Raw genomic sequence first — 17,433 nt, forward strand, 5'->3', positions numbered from 1 at the left:
AGACTAAGGAGAAATTACCTGACAGTTACAACAATTGATCAGTGGAACGACCTGCCTCCAGAAGCTGTGAATGCTCCAATATTGGAAGTTTTTAAGAAGAGACTGGACAGCCATTTGTCTTAAATGGTATAAGGTTTCCTGCCTGAGCAGGGGGTTGGACTAGATAGAAGACCTCAAAGGTCCCTTCCAACTCTACAATAATAATAATAATAATAATAATAATAATAATAATAATAATAATAATAATAATAATAATAATAATAATAATAATAAGAAGAAGAAGAAGAAGAAGAAGAAGTAGTAGTTGGAAGGGACCTTGGAGGTCATCTAGTCCAACCCCCTGCTCAGGCAGGAAACCCTATACCATTTCAGACAAATGGCTGTCCAGTCTCTTCTTAAAAACTTCCAGTGTTGGAGCATTCACAGCTTCTGGAGGCAGGTTGTTCCACTGATTCATTGTTCTGTCAGGAAGTTTCTCCTTAGTTCTAGGTTGCTTCTCTCCTTGATTAGTTTCCATCCGTTGCTTCTTGTCCTGCTTTCAGATGCTTAGGAGAATAGCTTGGCTCCCTCTTCTTTGTGGCAGCCCCTGAGATATTGGAACACTACTATCATGTCACTCCTGCAGTATTCCAGGTGTGGCCTTACCAAGGCATTGTAAAGTGGTATTAGTACTTCACGTGATCTTGATTCTATCCCTCTGTTAATGCAGCCTAGCACTGTGTTGGCTTTTTTGGTAGCTGCAGCACATTGCTGGCTCATATTTAAGTGATTGTCCACTAGGACTCCGAGATCCCTCTCACTACTATTGAGCAAGGTACCACCTATACTATACCTGTGCATTTGATTTTTCCTGCCTAAATGTAGAACCTTACTTTTTTCACCATTGAATTTCATTTTGTTAGATAGTGCCCAGTGTTCGAGTCTGTCCAGATCCTCCTGTATCTTAAGCCTATCTTCTGGAGTATTGGCTATTCCTGCCAGCTTGGTGTCGTCTGCAAATTTGATGAGTTCCCCATCTATCCCCTCATCCAAATCGTTGATGAAGATGTTGAAGAGCCCTGGAGCACCCCACTACACACTTCCTTCCATGTACATGCAGTTCCATTGAGGACAACACGCTGAGTACTCTATTATTGTTATTGTTAAGTGAAGCCCAAAAATGAAATTAATTAAGTAAATCATGGCTGAGTGAACAATAAGCCTGCAATACTTATTTCTGTGTAGATATGTGAACTCAGATTTGCATTGCAGCTGAAACAGACTGATCCACAAAAGTCTGCGGGATAATACAGTTGTTGTTCTTTAAGGCGCCACAAAACTGTGGGTTCCCCCACCCTGCGGCAAGGAATTCTGCTAATGCTAAGTTATTGCTGGAGTTTTGCAAAGAAGGAACGCAGCCTAGCAACTTCGCTGAGCCCCTTCCCTTTTCTTAGGAAGATCAGCTGATTGCTTTCACCAGCGGTCCTTGACAACGGGAGTTAAATAAATAGATGGGGGGGGACATCTCTCCCCTCCCCTTCCCACTCTCCTCACTGGCTTGCAACTGAGGCCCTGTGAAGGGGACAAGGGGCGGTTTTGGGGGTAAAGCTGGAAAAAGACACAGGTGCGTGCAGCTTTCTCTTGGGTTCTGAAATGAAATCTAGCAGACTTTGTTTGCTAATATTGCAGGAGTATTTAAGCTATGAAGGGACGCGGTGGCTCAGTGGGTTAGGACGCTTAGCTTGTCGATCAGAAGGTCGGCAGTTTGGCGGGTCGAATCCCGAGTGCCGCGTAACAGAGTGAGCGCCTGTTACTTGTCCCAGCTTCTGCCAACCTAGCAGTTCGAAAGCACGTAAAAATGCAAGTAGAAAAATAGGGACCACTACGGTGGGAAGGTAACAGCGTTCCGTGCGCCTTTGGCGTTTAGTCATGCCGGCCACATGACCATGGAGACGTCCTCGGACAAGCGCTGGCTCTTCGGCTATGAAACGGAGATGAGCACCGGCCCCTAGAGTTGGAAACGACTAGCACGCATGTGCAGGGGAACCTTTACCTTTACCTTTATTTAAGCTATGCAAACCTCTTTTAGGCTCCATCTGTACCTTTGCAAATAAGTGCCAGTCGTAGATAATTCCAAACATTCATTCCAGCTTTGTCCGTAATTCAAGTGAATTCTGATCAGGGAGAAGTAGAGAAGATTCCGGATCATTGCACTGTACCAGACACATATTTTCTCACCAAGTCCACATTTCCAGTTGATGGTTGCCAACTGACTTTTGTTGTGGTTTATCACTTTGTGTTACTATTTGCTTTTAAATTGCATCTCTACCGTGTTTATCTTTTTCAAACAAAGGCACAAATACAGACTGAGTGAGACCTGGCTTAAAAACAGTAACTGTGGGAGGGACCTTGGAGTCCTAGTGGACGATCACTTGACCATGAGCCAGCAGTGTGCAGCAGCAACCAAAAAAGCTAATACAATCCTGGGTTGTATAAACAGAGGCATAGAATCAAGATCACACAAAGTATTATTACCGCTTTATAAAGCCCTAGTAAGACCACGCCTGGAGTACTGCAGCCAATTTTGGTCACTCTATTACAAAAAAGATGTTGAGAGTTTGGATAAAAATTCAGAGAAGAGCAGCTAAGATGATCAAAGGCCTGGAGACTAAAACATACAAAGAATGGCTATGAGACTTGGGTTTGGCTAGTCCAAAGAAAAGAAGAAATAGGGGAGACATGATAGCAGTGTTCCAGTATCAGAGGGGGCCAGGTTGTTCACCAAAGCACCAGCGGGAAGGATGAGAAACAATGTTGGGATTTGATCAAAGAGAGAAGCAACCTAGAATTAAGGAGAAATTTCCTAACAGTGAGGATAATTAACCAGTGGAACAGCTTTGCCTTCAGAAATTGTGGGCGTTCCATCACTGAAGATTTTTAAGAAGAAACTGGACATCCACCTGTCTGAGATGGTATAGGTTCTCCTGCTTGAGCTGGGGGCTGGACTGGAACATCTCCAAGGTCCCTTCCAGATTCTATTCTATTCTATTCTATTCTATTCTATTCTATTCTATTCTATTCTATTCTATTCTATTCTATTCTATTCTATTCTATTCTATTCTTTTTCCCCCCCAGATTGAATTATTTTATTATTGGTCTCAGCGTACATTTGATAACTTTGTAAGAGAAATACCGAGGTCAGTTGCCTGTGGTTGATTGACTGATACACACAGGAAGAGAACTTGTATTCTTGTCGGTGGGGGAAAAAATCTTAGTGATATTTTCTCCAGCGTTCTTCCTTGAGGTGATCATACACTAAATAGTAGCTGAAAACCACGTAAGCGGTTAATAACATGGCAGGACCGCTGATGCCACATCTCTTAGGCTCCCAGTATTTTGAATAGAACCTGTCGTGACCTCTCTTGCATGATTCCAGAAATGCTCTGGGGGTATAGTTGAGGGATGCTATCCAGGTGGGCAGCTGACCCAGTTTCACATCCAAAAGCCTCAAATTTTTAATAGGTACGGGTGTTTCCGCCATCTTGCGGTGCTAAGCTCTCTTCTCTTCTCTTCTCTTCTCTTCTCTTCTCTTCTCTTCTCTTCTCTTCTCTTCTCTTCTCCTCCCAGAACTCCCCAGCCACTTTCTGGGAGTTGGCATCCATGCCTCTTAAAATTGCCAAATTTGAAAAATGCTAGTATATATGATCTCTGTTCTCCCTTCCCCACATTTCCCCCGTTTAGCCTGCTTCTGAAATCCAAGCTCAACCTGTAGGGAAGATACCTGTCCGAAGAAGACACATGAAACTTCCAGTCTATACTGAATCTGCACAGATTGTATAGTGTAGTTTGACACAAACACTAATCTAATGTGTGCGCCTTTGAATCACTGCTGACTGCCAGGACAAGTTGCTGAAATTTTCTTAGCAGAAAATTGGAAGTGGATTGCCCTTGCCTTCTTCCAAAGGCTGAGTGGCAGGCCCAAGGTCACCGAACTGTCTTTGTGCTTAAAGCTGGACAAAAACTCAGGCTATCCCACTTTCTACCCTGTTACCTTAACTGGCTACTCTATTTTGGTCTAAGGAAAACCAGTGTGATGTTGTGGTTTAGCACCTGGACCAGGACAGGGAGACACAACTTTGAGTCCTCCTCAGTCATAAAATCCCTTGGGGGACTTTGGGGGTGACTCCCTCTCTCTCAAGGGATGCGTTGGCTCAGTGGGTTAGGACACTGAGCTTGTCGATCAGAAGGTTGGCAGTTTAGCGGGTCGAATCCTGAGTGCTACATAACAGAGTGAGCGCCTGTTACTCGTCCCAGCTTCTGCCAACCTAGCAGTTCGAAAGCACGTAAAAAATGCAAGTAGAAAAATAGGGACCACTACGGTGGGAAGGTAACAGCGTTCCGTGCGCCTTTGGCGTCGTCATGCCGGCCACATGACCAGAGACGTCCTCGGACAAATGCTGGCTCTTCGGCTTTGAAACGGAGATGAGCACCGGCCCCTACAGTTGGAAACGACTAGCATGCACATGCGGGAGAACCTTTACCTTTAGTAAACCAACAACCAGCCGAGGCGTTTATATGGGGCATATAACTTTTTGTGTTTCATCTGCTTACCTCTTTTATTTATTTTTGATTGTTTTTAGATTAATGGAGCTTTTGGTTATTGTATTAATTGCTGCCCAGAACCCTATGTAAAATAAATGAACGGACATATCTATGGAGATTCTCAGTCATGGTTGTCCCAAAGGTGCTTTTTTTTGGATCTTTGTTTTGCTTGAAGATGTGTCAGAACTGAAGAAGCTTCTCGGATGAGAAGCAAAACATCTTCAAGCAAAACAAAGCAAGTTCAGTTGCCTTTTGAAAAAAAAGCACCTTTGGCACAAATAAATGGACAACAAATCATGACTATTACTGCTATTGCCGCTGCATTCTGGACCAGTTGAAGTTTCCAGATAATCTTCATGGGAAACCTTGCATACAGTACCTTGCATTAGTCAAGCAGTGAGGTGACCAGGGCTTGAATTGATGTAAAGATTACTTTACTGGGGAAGATCCACCGTAACTTGGAACCAGTGCTGAACAAATGGTTGTAAGTCAAGGACTATCTACGGTCCTACATTCAATTTTATTTCTTTATATCCCTCCTTTATTATTTTTATAAGTACTCCTTCTCTACTCTTTAGAATAGAACAGAACAGGATAGAGCTGGAAGGGACCTTGGAGGTCTTCTAGTCCAGCCCCCTGCTCAAGCAGGAGAACCTGAGTTGGCTTTGCAACTGGAAGCTTCTTGGGGAGGGCAGAGATCCTTCTTTTGTAATTTGCAAGGCTCTCCCGATCCAGATAGTGCTAAATCTAAACCCTTTATATAGTCAATTAGGCGCGCTCTATCCATTCCCATTATTTCCCTGGGCTCCAAGATCACTGCAGATGGGGACTGTAGGCAAGAAATTAAAAGGAGCTTGCTCCTGGGGAGGAAAGCCATGACAAATCTAGACAGCACACTAAAAAGCAGAGACATCACCCTGCCAACAAAAGTGTGTATAGTCAAGGCTATGGTCTTCCCAGTTGCAATGTATGGCAATGAAAGTTGGACCATAAGAAAGGCTGAGCGCCAAAGAATTGAGGCCTTTGAACTCTGGTGCTGGAGAAGACTCCTGTGAGTCCCTTGGACTGCAAGGCAATCAAACCGGTCAGTCCTAGAGGAGATCAAGCCTGACTGCTTTTTAAAAGGCCAGATCCTGAAGTTGAAATTCAAATACTTTGGCCACCTAATGAGAAGGAAGGACTCACTGGAGAAGAGCCTAATGCTGGGAAAGGTTGAGGGCAAGAGAAGAAGGGGACGACAGAGAATGAGGTGGCTGGATGGAGTCACTGAAGCAGTAGGCGTGAGCCTAAATGGACTCCAGAAGATGGTAGAGGACAGGAAGGCCTGGAGGAACGTTGTCCACGGGGTCGCGATGGGTCGGACAACAACAACATCCATTCCCTTTAGTTGGGGAGAGGCGGGGGAATCCAAGTCGTGGAGGGCCCTCCTCTCTTTTGCTGAGCCAGATTGTGTGGGAAATCTAAGAAAGATAAACGGGATCTCCAAGGTCTCCCAAGGAAGCCCCGGGAGAGAGCCAGGCAGGGTCCCGGGAAAGCCGGAAGGAGACCCCCCTCCCGAGTTTCGGAGCGGCGCAACTTGATTTTTAGATCCCGCCTGGCCGCCGCTCGGTTCCCCCTCCCGCCTTTGCAGGCACACCCGGCGCCCCCCCCCAAGCCAGAGGCCTCTCGGGGGAGCTGATAGCGACGGTCGGCAGCCGAGCAGGAAGGCGCGGGTTAATTTCCGAGCGGCGGGGCGGGGGGGGGCCGGGAAGAGAGAGGAGAAAGAGCAAGCGAGAGAGAAAAAAGAAAGAAAAAAGAAAAGGAGAGCGAGAGAGAGAACCTAAAGAAAGAAGAGAGAGAGAGAGGGAGAGGAAAGAAAAAGCAGGAGAGAGAAAAGAAAAAGGGAGCAGGAGAGAGAAAAAGAAAAGAAAAGAAAGGAGGGGAGAAAAAAAAGAAAGAGGGAGCAGGAGAGACAGGAAAGAAAAAAGAAAAAGAGCAGGGGAGAAAAGAAAAAGAAGGAGCAGCAGAGAAAGTAAGAAAAGAAAGAAAAGAAAAAGAAAGGGAGCAGGAGAGAAAGAGGGAAGGAAGGAAGGAAGGAAGAGAAAGCAGGAGAGAGAGAAAAAAGAAAGAAAAAAAAGAAAAGGAGAGCGGGAGAGAGAAAAAAGAAAAAAAGAGAAAGAAAGAGAGGGAGAGGAAAGAAAAAGCAGGAGAGAAAAGGGAGCAGGAGAGAGGAAAAGAGAAGAAGAAAAAGGAGAGAAAAAAGGGAGTAGGAGAGAAAGAAAGAAAGAAAGAAAGAGAAAAGAAAAAGAAAGCAGGAGAGAAAAGAAAAAGAAAGGGATCAGGAGAGAAAGAAAAGAAAGAGCAGGAGAGAGAGAAAGAAAGAAAAGAAAAGAAAAGAGCAAGAGCAGGGGAGAAAAGAAAAAGAAGGAGCAAGAGAGAAAGAAAGAAAAGAAAGAGAAAGAGCAGGAGAGAGAGAAAAGAAAGAGAGGGAGCAGGAGAAAAAGAAAGAAAAGAAAGAGAGAAAGAGAAGGAGAGAGAGAGAGAAAAGAAAAAGAAAGAGCAGGGGAGAAAAGAAAGAAAAGAAAAGAGAAAGAGCAGGGGAGAAAAGTAAAAGAAAGAGGGAGCAAGAGAGAAAGAAAGAAAAGAAAGAGAAAGAGCAGGAGAGAGAAAAGAAAGAGGGATCAGGAGAGAAAGAGAAAGAAAAGAAAAGAAAGAAAGAGCAGGGGAGAAAAGAAAAAGAAGGAGCAGAAGAGAAAGTAAGAAAAGAAAGAAAAGGAAAGAAAGAGCAGGAGAGAAAAGAAAAAGAAAAAGAAAGAGAGCAGGGGAGAAAAGAAAGAGAAAAAGAGGGAGCAGGAGAGAAAGAAAGAAAAGAAAAAGAAGGAGCAGAAGAGAAAGTAAGAAAAGAAAGGAAAGGAAAGAAAGAGCAGGAGAGAAAAGAAAAAGAAAGAGAGCAGGGGAGAAAAGAAAGAGAAAAAGAGGGAGCAGGAGAGAAAGAAAGAAAAGAAAGAGAAAGAGCAGGAGAGAGAGAGAGAGAGAGAAAAGAAAGAGAAAAAGAGGCACCAGGAGAGAGAGAGAGAGAGAGAGAGAGAAAGAAGGAAAGGAAAGGAAAGGAAGAAAGGCGGGGAGGGCATCCCCGGCTCCGCATTCGCCGCCTCCCGGCCGCGGGCCCGCCAGTCCCCGCCTCGCCAGCTCCGCGAAAAAGGGACTGAGGCAAATCCCGGATGAGATCAGCCGCCAGCAAATGGCCGCCCACTCCGGAGCGCCGCTCCCTCCCTCCCTCCCTCCCTCCCTCGCCAGTTACGTGCCTGGGGGGGCGGGGCGGCGCTCTCTCTCTCTCTCTCTCTCTCTCTCTCTCTCTCGGCAGGAGCGGTTCCCACGTCTCCCTCCCGCCCGGGCAGCAGCAGCTCTCCAGCGCCTCTCCTGGGCTGGATACCCGCGGGTCGGGCCGGGACTCAAGAGCCCGGCGTGGTCTCGTCGGAGCGGATCCTTGCTTTTTTTCCAGCCGTTGGCCAGCTGGGTAGGATTTTTACGCCCCGCTTGTCGAGAGAAGAAGAGGCGAGGCATAAAGGTAAAAATCCGCGGGCTGCGTGTAAGATACGGGGCAAAAAGGCTCGCTCGCTTTCCCGACGCTGCCGCCTCGCTTGAAACCCGAGAGTCACCTGCCGTGGAACACTTTTAGCCGTGGGGAAGGCGAGTTCTTGAAGTGCGAGTTCTTCTTGAGCTGGAAGCGATTCGGGCTGGGCGCGAGTTGAGGACAGACACTTTGCTTCGCGTCGCCTTTTTGTGTTTTTTTTTTTAATCCGGAACGCGCGAAGGGGTTGACGAAGGAGACGGTGTTCCTGATCATGGACAGAGTACCTTAGCGCAGCGTTTTCCAACCTTAGGAACTTGAAGATGCGTGGACTTCAACTCCCAGAATTCCCCAGCCAGCTATGCTGGCTGGGGAATTCTGGGAGTTGAAGTCCACGCACCTTCAAGTTCCTAAGGTTGGAAAACGCTGCCTTAGCGTTCAAGAGAGAGCTAAGGCAGACATGACCAGAAATAGCTTTCTTGGGTAATAGGCGCACGCTGTGCTAATAAACCACCATGGGTTTGATTTGCTTTTGGGCTTGCCATGCTGGGGAGGGGGGGGGGGAGAAACCCAGATTGATAGTTTCAACGACAGCCGTTCGTTTCTGAGTGTCCTTAGGAGTGACGGAGCCGTGATCGATGAAACCATAGTTCCTGGTGCAATAGACCTGAGTTGGGGACCTAACTTTGTACTCCAAAAAATTATACCTGCTGGAAAGTTAACTGCCTACACAAAAATGGTTTTAGCTGAATCCGGGGCAGATCCGGGCTTCTAACTCTTCGTTTTGCCCAGGGCCTTTTTTCTTGGTGTTTGTTCCTTAAAAAAAAAGGGCTGCAGAGAAATACTGGAGAGTATATTTACATATAAAACCCACGTGAGGTGGAGTTGCTCGCCGATTTGCAAAGGGAATTTTTATATCATGTCTGAAGTCAACCCCTTAGCTCACCAGAAGCAGCCCTTCCCACTTTGCCTGCCTGCCTTTGGGGAGACAGATGTTTGAGGGAGGTGTGACTTTCTGCCCCTGGATTGAGAAATCCAATACTGATCTGCAGTTCTCACAGTGGGAACCTTAGACTGGCTTTCGCACCCGCTGATCTAATCTAATCTAATCTGGGGGAATTGGACAGATGGGAAGCACCAAAAGGGCATTATTTCCAAGTTTTCTTTCATGGCCTTTTTTTTTGGGGGGGGGGGAAATCTGTTTTCAAAAGGCAGGTGAGATTCGCAACTTTTGTCCTTGGTGTGTGCATGTGCAAAGAACGTGGTAATTTGTACAGCAAAAAGTGTTTTATGTTAGAAATCTACCTTGGATAAACTGTAAATGAACTTAAACCTGTTCAGGATAGCTACATGTCCACCATCTGACAAAAATTAAAAATAATGAATAAGTAAGTAAATAAATGCAGACAGTCCTCAACGTACGACCCTAACTGAGCCCAACATTTCGGATGCTAAGTGAAACAGTTGTTAAGTGAGTTTTGCCCCATTTTCCAATTTTTCCTGTCGCAGTTGTTAAGTGAATCACTGCAGTTAATTTAATATCACAGTTAAATGAATCTAGCTTCCCATTGACTTTGATCGTCAGAAGGTTACAAAAGGGGATCACATTTATTTATTTTTATTTTTTTTAATTTTAATTCCATTTATATCCTGCCCTTCTCCGAAGACTCAGGGCGGCTTACAAGCTTAGCAGTAGCCTTCATTCTATGTATATGCCTGCTTATTATGTATAATGCCCCTCCCGAGCGGCATTATTACAAAGTCAGCTTAATTGCCCCCAACAATCTGGGTCCTCATTTTACCTACCTGGGAAGGATGGAAGGCTGAGTCAACCTTGAGCCTGGTGGGATGCGAACCTGCACTAATTGCAGGCAGCTGGTGTTACTTAAGGAGGCATTAGCCCACTGCTCCACCAAGGACCTCAGGACAATGCAACCGTCATAAATATGAGCTAGTTGTCAAGGACCTGGATGTAAATCACGTGAATGTGGGGATGCTGCACTGGTCATAGCTTTGAAAAATGTTCATTAGTCACTTTTTTCAGTGCTGTTGTAGCTTTGAATGGTCACTAAATGAACCGTTGTAAAGCGAGGACAGCTGTACAGAAAACAAAAACAATAAAAAACCTCAAAGAGCAAACTCAGTGGTCCACTCTGTCTTTTTCTTCTGTTGGCTTTCTATGTTTCTGTTTAATAAGTAATCCACTGCTGCTTTAATTTTTTTAAAAAAATAATACTTTTAATATTAGTCTAGCCTTCTGGGTGGTCATTCAACTTACTTTGGAGATATTGTAGTGACTGCAATCTGAGTATTTCTGTCACACATCATTATTAATTAGCATTGGAACGTATATAATGAATGTGTGCTCATGATCGCAGTCCAGATTGTAACCACGTGGTCGCAAATTAGCATGGCTAAAAAGAAGCAAAGTGATTCTTTGCGGTTGCGTTCTTCTTCCTTAGGGCCTGCAAGTGCCAAACCAGAAGATGACTGTTCTTGATGCAGGATCAAAAAATGTGATGGTGTCTCAGGATTGAACTAAAGCAGGGGTCTTCAAACTTGGCCCTTCTATGACTTGTGGACTTCAACTCCCAGAATTCGTCAGCCAGAGTGGCTGGCTGAGGAATTCTGGGAGTTGAAGTCCACAAATCATAAAAGGACCAGGTTTGAAGACCCCTGCCTTAGACTATACCTTTTTCAATAGGCCTGGAGGTATCCTGGCAACAGGGAGCCACATGCTGGATGCATCCTGTGTAATATTCTGATGCATTCCCTCTTATGATCGTGATTTTATTTATGTTTAATTGTTTTCAGTGGTTTTTAGAATATTTTAATATTTATTGTTTATTATTTATTTATTAATTCGGTTTATATACCGCCTTACTCCCGAAGGACTCAGGGCAGTTTACAAGGCAAAATTTAAAAACAATACAATATAAAATTAAAATAAAATTAAATTAAGTCTAGCCCCAAAAAATTAAAATCACAATTTAAAAACATTAAAACCCCTCAGTCCAGACCAGATAGCTCAAAGAGCCAGGTTTTTAGGTCCCAGTGAAATGATCGAAGGTCGGGGGCAGGCCGGAGTTCCGTTGGCAGTTGATTCCATAGGGCAGGCGCGCCCACAGAGAACGCCCTCCCCCTGGGGATCACCCGCCGGCAATCCTTGACCAACGGTACCCTGAGGAGGCCCTCCCTGTGGGAGCGCACAGGACGATGGGAAATTGATGCTGGCAGCAGGTGCTCCCTCAGATAATCCGTGCCTATGCCATTTAAGGCTTTATAGGTCATCACCAGCACCTTGAATCTCACCCGGAGGGCAACTGGAAGCCAATGCAGCTCGCGGAGAAGAGGTGTTACATGGGAGTATCGGAAGACTCCCATCACAACTCGCGCGGCTGCATTCTGCACCAGCTGAAGCCTCCGAGTGGTCCTCAGGGGCAGCCCCATGTAGTAGTCTAGCAGCCCCATTGCAGTAGTCTAGCCGGGAGGTCATGAGCGCATGGGTGACTGTGCGTAGGGCATCTCGGTCCAGATAGGGCCGTAACTGGCGCACCAGGCGAACCTGGGCAAAAGCCCCCCTGGCCACGGCTCCTATATGATCTTCCAAACTGAGCCGTGAATCCAGGAGGACGCCCAAGTTGCGGGCCCTATCTACGGGGGGTAACACCTCACCCCCCATAGTTAACGATGGAAAAGATTGGTTAGTCTGAGATGCCGGTATGCACAGCCACTCAGTCTTGGCAGGATTGAGACGAAGCCTGTTTCTCCCCATCCAAACCCGGACCGCCTCCAGGCAATGGGACATCACGTCAAGGGCATCACTGGGTTGGTGATTGTTAAATATTTTAAGAATTTAAATTCAGTAATAAAATTTTAATACATTAAACATTATATTACCTAACTGTGGAATATAAGTGTATTATATATAATTATATATTAATATTTTGTTTACTGGTTTTATTGTACAGTGCCCAGAAGTCAGTGTGTGAGATAGGAGGCCATATAAATTTGATAAACCTAATGGGTGACTTTGGACCAGACATTCTATCTCAGCCCAACCTACTTGTTGTGGGGAAAGTAGGAGGAGAAATGAATATCAGGAATGTTTGCCACCTTGAATTACTTATAAAGTAATAAAGATGGAATAAAAATTAAAGAAAAAAATAAAGACGTAAACTCCCAGTACCTGGATCCAGACAGCTTCTTAGCAGAAACTAAACAAGCTATATAGGTTCATACACTTGCATAAATGCATGGTTTGCTGTATATTCTGCTTCCAGTTGACTGAGTTTTCACAAGATTTGAAACCACAAATAAGCAAGCACATTAGTGTGATATTTGAGCCTGCTTTGGAGCTTAGCATGATGTGCAAATGGTCCCTTAAGCCTAGCCTGCTCCTTTGTCAAATGCAACCTTTGCCTGTGTATGTGTGCCTTGATGTATGAATTCTCCTTAAAACGGGACCATGAAATCACCAAAAAGCACAGTAATGCCTTTGGAAGATTCTCGATCTAGAAATATGAAAGAGTAAACCCATTTGGATTTTCTTTTGCAAGGTTTTAGCATGGAAGCTTTTGCAAATAGAACAGAACTTTATAAAATATATTAAGAACACAAGTAGTAGCTTAACTGCTGGACAATGTAGCACATTGCAAAAATTTTAGTAGGGCTTCCTCTTGAAAACCCAAAAACCCATTCAGTAAAGTAGGCAAGGAAAGGAGTGGAGAATGGAACGGAATGGAATGGAATGGAATAGAATAGAATAGAATAGAATAGAATAGAATAGAATAGAATAGAATAGAATAGAATAGAATAGAATAGAATAGAATAGAATAGAATAGAATTCTTTATTGGCCAAGTGTGATTGGACACACAAGGAATTTGTCTCCGGTGCATAAGCTCTCAGTGTACCTACAAGCAACAAGTGGTAAATCATGATCATAAAAATACATTCATCATAAATCATAAGATAAGGCCTCATTCTTTGTGTATAGGCTTTTAAATAAAAAACAACAACAACAACACTCTGGTCCCTCCAGCATAGTGAGTTATTTTTAATCCACTTGGCTTTCAGAGCATAAGCAGAGTTCTAATACAATAACAGCATTTCAGAATTGCTGACCTGCATGATTCCAGAAAAGCAAAATACAGAAATGATCATTTTTCAGTCTATCAACATCCAAGGCCACTGAATCTGGTCTGCTAATATAGAAAAGTTGTTGCTGAGGCAGAAAAACCCAATTTCAAATGGAAGTTTATTGCTTAGCCTAGGATAAACATTATGTTTACATGTTTTGGCACCATCACAAGTGCCACCTTGCCTTTTTTGACCACTAGGTTGTCTGTCTTCCAAATCCTAAATGGACTAAGGTACTGAAGGTCCAGAGTTCCTGTCTTTTCTATCCTCACCATTGCATGGTTATACTTCCCAGCTCTCTGTATAATCGTCCAATGAAATTGTTCACTCATCCATTCTATTAATAAATGTATTCCTTGATGGAACAGGCCTTTTACCCAGTTCAGGTCATCTGGCAGAATCAGAGGCTGCTTTAGTGGAAATTTGCCAGGAGCTGAGCTGAAGTTCTCCTTTCTGACATGATGCCAACAGGAACCAGGATTAAACCAGCATCCTGTTCTCAAAGACACTGTATTCTGGAGGCCTACAACTGTGCTATTAGGGACGCGGTGGCTCAGTGGGTTGGGACGCTGAGCTTGTCGATCTGAAGGTCGGCAGTTTGGCGGGTCGAATCCCGAGTGCCGCGTAACAGAGTGAGCTCCTGTTACTCGTCCCAGCTTCTGCCAACCTAGCAGTTCGAAAGCACGTAAAAATGCAAGTAGAAAAATAGGGACCACTATGGTGGGAAGGTAACAGCGTTCCGTGCGCCTTTGGCGTCTAGTCATGCCGGCCACATGACCATGGAGACGTCCTCGGATAAGTGCTGGCTCTTCGGCTTTAAAAAGGAGATGAGCACTGGCCCCTAGAGTTGGAAACGACTAGCACGCACGTGCGGGGGAACCTTTACCGTTACGTTTTACAATTGTGCTCTGTGATATAGCGATACGTTTAGGCCATGAGGTCTTATAGAAGATGCCACCAAAATTGCAATTTGGAAAGGGGCTGAAGAGGAAAATTAAAAAAATAGATTAGTTGGTTTTAATTACATTCCAAATTCAATTTAACCAAATAAAATTCCTGCCCAACATAGGGAGAGTGTTCTTGCCAGGCCTTTCAAAAGCTAACTATCTTTTAGCTTATGTTGCCCCCTCAGGGAACACAGTATACCTGTGTATAGAAGATACCTTTCCTATTTTCCCCCACAACATTCCTGTGAGGTGGGTCGTGCTGAGAAAGAATGAAGAAAGATTGGGAGTTTCCTTGACTGAAGGTCCAGTACTGATCACCAGTATGCCTTTCTCCTTTGTTCTTGGCACAGATTCGAGTTCAGCAACAGACAGGTAGTCTTTGACTTACAGTCATTCGTTTAGTGACCATTCAAAGTTACAATGGCACTGGAAAAAGTGACTTACGTCTTTTTCACACTTATGACCATTGCAGCATCCCCAAGGTCACGTGATCAAAATTTGGGCAGTTGGCAACTGGCATGTACTTAGGACAGTTGCAGTGTCCTGGGGTCATGTGATCAACTTTTGCAGACTTCTGACAAGCAAAGCCAGTGGGGAAGCCAGATTCCCTTAACAACCGTGTTGCTCACTTAACATCTGCAGTGATTCCCTTGACAACTGTGGCAAAACTCAATAACTAACTTGCTTAGCAACAGAAATTTTGGGCTCAGTTGTGGTTGTAAGTAGAAGACTACCTTGTATTCAGTTGATGTGGCTCCCCACCATGAAAGAACTGGCATTGCCTATAAAATTGGCAACCCAACAAGTCTCACGTTTAGTGCTTTTGCAAAGCACATTTCCTGCCTTCAGTTTGGGCAAAGGCAGGCTCCAACATGTGGAGGAGGCGGAAGGAATTCAGGGATGGAGCTTTAAAGACAAACATGATTTATTTGTTCTGTCTTTGTACATTATGTGGCTGGAAACTGTGATTTGTTGTGTCTGTGGGAGGTGGGGTGGATTCACAAACAGCAAGATGTGGGTGTGCTGTGGGGATCCCAGCTTTTAGCGCATGTGTGGATAGAAAATTGGGATTTTGACTGTTTATGATAGGGGGTTGTTGAAATATATGTTGATAGATCATGATTATTGCAATATTATCCATCCGCTGTGTTTCTGAACCTCATCAACTTTAAGATGCGTGGACTTCAACTGCCAGAATTCCCCCAGCCAGCATTCTGACTGGGGGAATTCTGGGAGTTGAAGTACATGCATCTTAAAGTTGTTGAGGTTCAGAAACAATGCTTTGGAGCAGGGGTGTCCTAGCTTGTCAACTTTTAAGACCTGTGCACTTTCATTCCCAGAACACCCCCGTCTCTGAAGTGGGCAGTGCCCAGTTTGCTTTATAAATAGATGTTGGCATGAATTCTCTGTCACTCAGAGGGACATTCGATCTCAACTATTGGTAGCTTGTTCAATAAGGTATGATTAAGCAGAGGCCACTCTATGTAAACCATGTGTCTGACACACCAAAAGCATGTTGCATAGCGTGTCGCTCTTTCTAAAATGACCGGAAAATGCAATTTCCACATTCCGAGATTGTTTATCTCTGGTTACCGGATGTTAAGGAATGATAATCGACATACGACCGACAATCTTTGCTGGCATGGCGAGTTTCTAGTTGTTTTGGAACTGTTGGTGAGACCGTTAAAACTCGTTGGCACTGTTTGAATCTGTTCTACCAGCAGCAAGATCTGACTGCTGGCCCAGTGATGGATTGTATTGCAAATCAGGGCTGTTTCCAGAGGAGGCAGAGGAGGAGAGGACCTGGAGCTTATGGAGCGAAGGAACTGGATGAGGCTGTTGGCAGGCCCAGAGGAAGAGAGAGAGGCTTTTGGAGGAGTTGGTGGCGGCGGCAGCAGCGTGCTCCAGGGGCGAAAAGAAGCAAGGCCTCTTTAAGGAAAGGGTGGAAGAGTCAGGATCAGAAAAAGGAAAGAAGGCGAGGTTGTCAGAATACAAGCGAATTTGAGGGCTAATCCACATGGAGCCCCATTTCCATCTGTCCTGTTTGCCATCGCTCACTCCCTAGAGACTAAAATGGACAATGTGAAATTTGAGTGGGCCACGAACAAGGAGTATATATCGGAGGTGGTGACCCTTTGAGAGCTGTATGCAACGAAATTTCATTTTGATGTATGCCGATTGGTGTACATTCAAAGTGACAATAAAGTTATCATCATCATCATCGTGATGGTGATGACCAATATGGCATCCTCAGGTATCTGTTTGGCTAAATCACAATCCTGTCTGCGATGCCTTGGCCAAATATCAGAGTTGGTACTTCTCTTCCATGCCTAGAACAAAGCATATTTTTCAGGTAGTTGTGTTTTCCCTTTCTATTTATCTCTGCGGATTGTAGTAGTTTATACTGGGTAGCCGTATTAAATATTTATAATTTTATAGGAAGTTCTGTATAGGTTGTCAAGTGATTTTAATATTGGGATTTTTAAGTCAACGTAATGTTTGAAGGCTGCTTTGGTTTGTTAAAGGTTGTTAGTTGCCTTAAGGATTTGATGGAGTAGAAAAGAGAGTGTGTGTGTGTGTGTGTGTGTGTGTGTGTGTGTGTGTTTATGTGTACGGATTGGCACTGAGTCAAGCACATGATTAAACTGTAAAATCCCAAGAACGGGGATTCCCCAAACCCCTCACCTACTCCTGACTGACATTGTGGTCTGGAATATTTATTTGAATTATAGCTCATGGTGCTGTGCTCTTTCCTTCTGTTTTATCTCACAACAGCCTCAAAAGATTAGAGAGTGGCCAAAAGTCCCTCAGAGAACTTCTTTGGCAGAGTGGGGGCTAAAATCTGAATCTCCCCAGGCCCATTCTGGTTTCTTAACCATTACAGGTAATCTTCGACGTATGACCATTCATTTAGTGACTGTTCCAAGTTGAGTTTATCTAGTATTATGAAGGACTAGGGGAGACATGATAGCAGCGTTCCAGATATTTGAAGGGCTTCTACAAAAGATGAGGGGGGTCAAACTATTTTCCAAAGCACCAGAAGGCAAGACAAGAAACAACGGATGGAAACTAACTAAAGGAGAGAAGCGACCTAAAACTAAGGAGAAATTTCCAAACAGTGAGAGCAGTCAGCCAACGGAACAGCTTGCCTTCAGAAGTTGTGGGTGCTCCATCACTGGAGGCTTTCAAAAAGATCCTGGACAAACATTTATCTG

At 44.5% G+C, this 17,433-nt stretch overlaps 1 protein-coding gene across 3 annotated transcripts in view; it reads left to right on the top strand.

Annotated features, from left to right (window-relative positions):
- The first annotated feature begins 7,738 nt into the window (after window positions 1–7,738).
- DDR1 (discoidin domain receptor tyrosine kinase 1) overlaps window positions 7,739–17,433 on the top strand; it is an 81,515-nt gene continuing 71,820 nt past the window's right edge. For 2 of the 3 annotated variants that reach the window (XM_083356840.1, XM_083356843.1), the window contains exon 1: window positions 7,739–8,128. The gene's annotated coding sequence lies outside the window, so the exon portion shown is untranslated. Of the gene's footprint in view, window positions 8,129–17,076; window positions 17,103–17,433 lie in introns of those variants that run through there. The other variant, XM_083356841.1, reaches the window with a different exon arrangement.

The sequence above is a fragment of the Vipera ursinii genome, assembly GCF_947247035.1.
Source record: "Vipera ursinii genome assembly, chromosome: 2".
NCBI classification, from domain to species: domain Eukaryota; kingdom Metazoa; phylum Chordata; class Lepidosauria; order Squamata; family Viperidae; genus Vipera; species Vipera ursinii.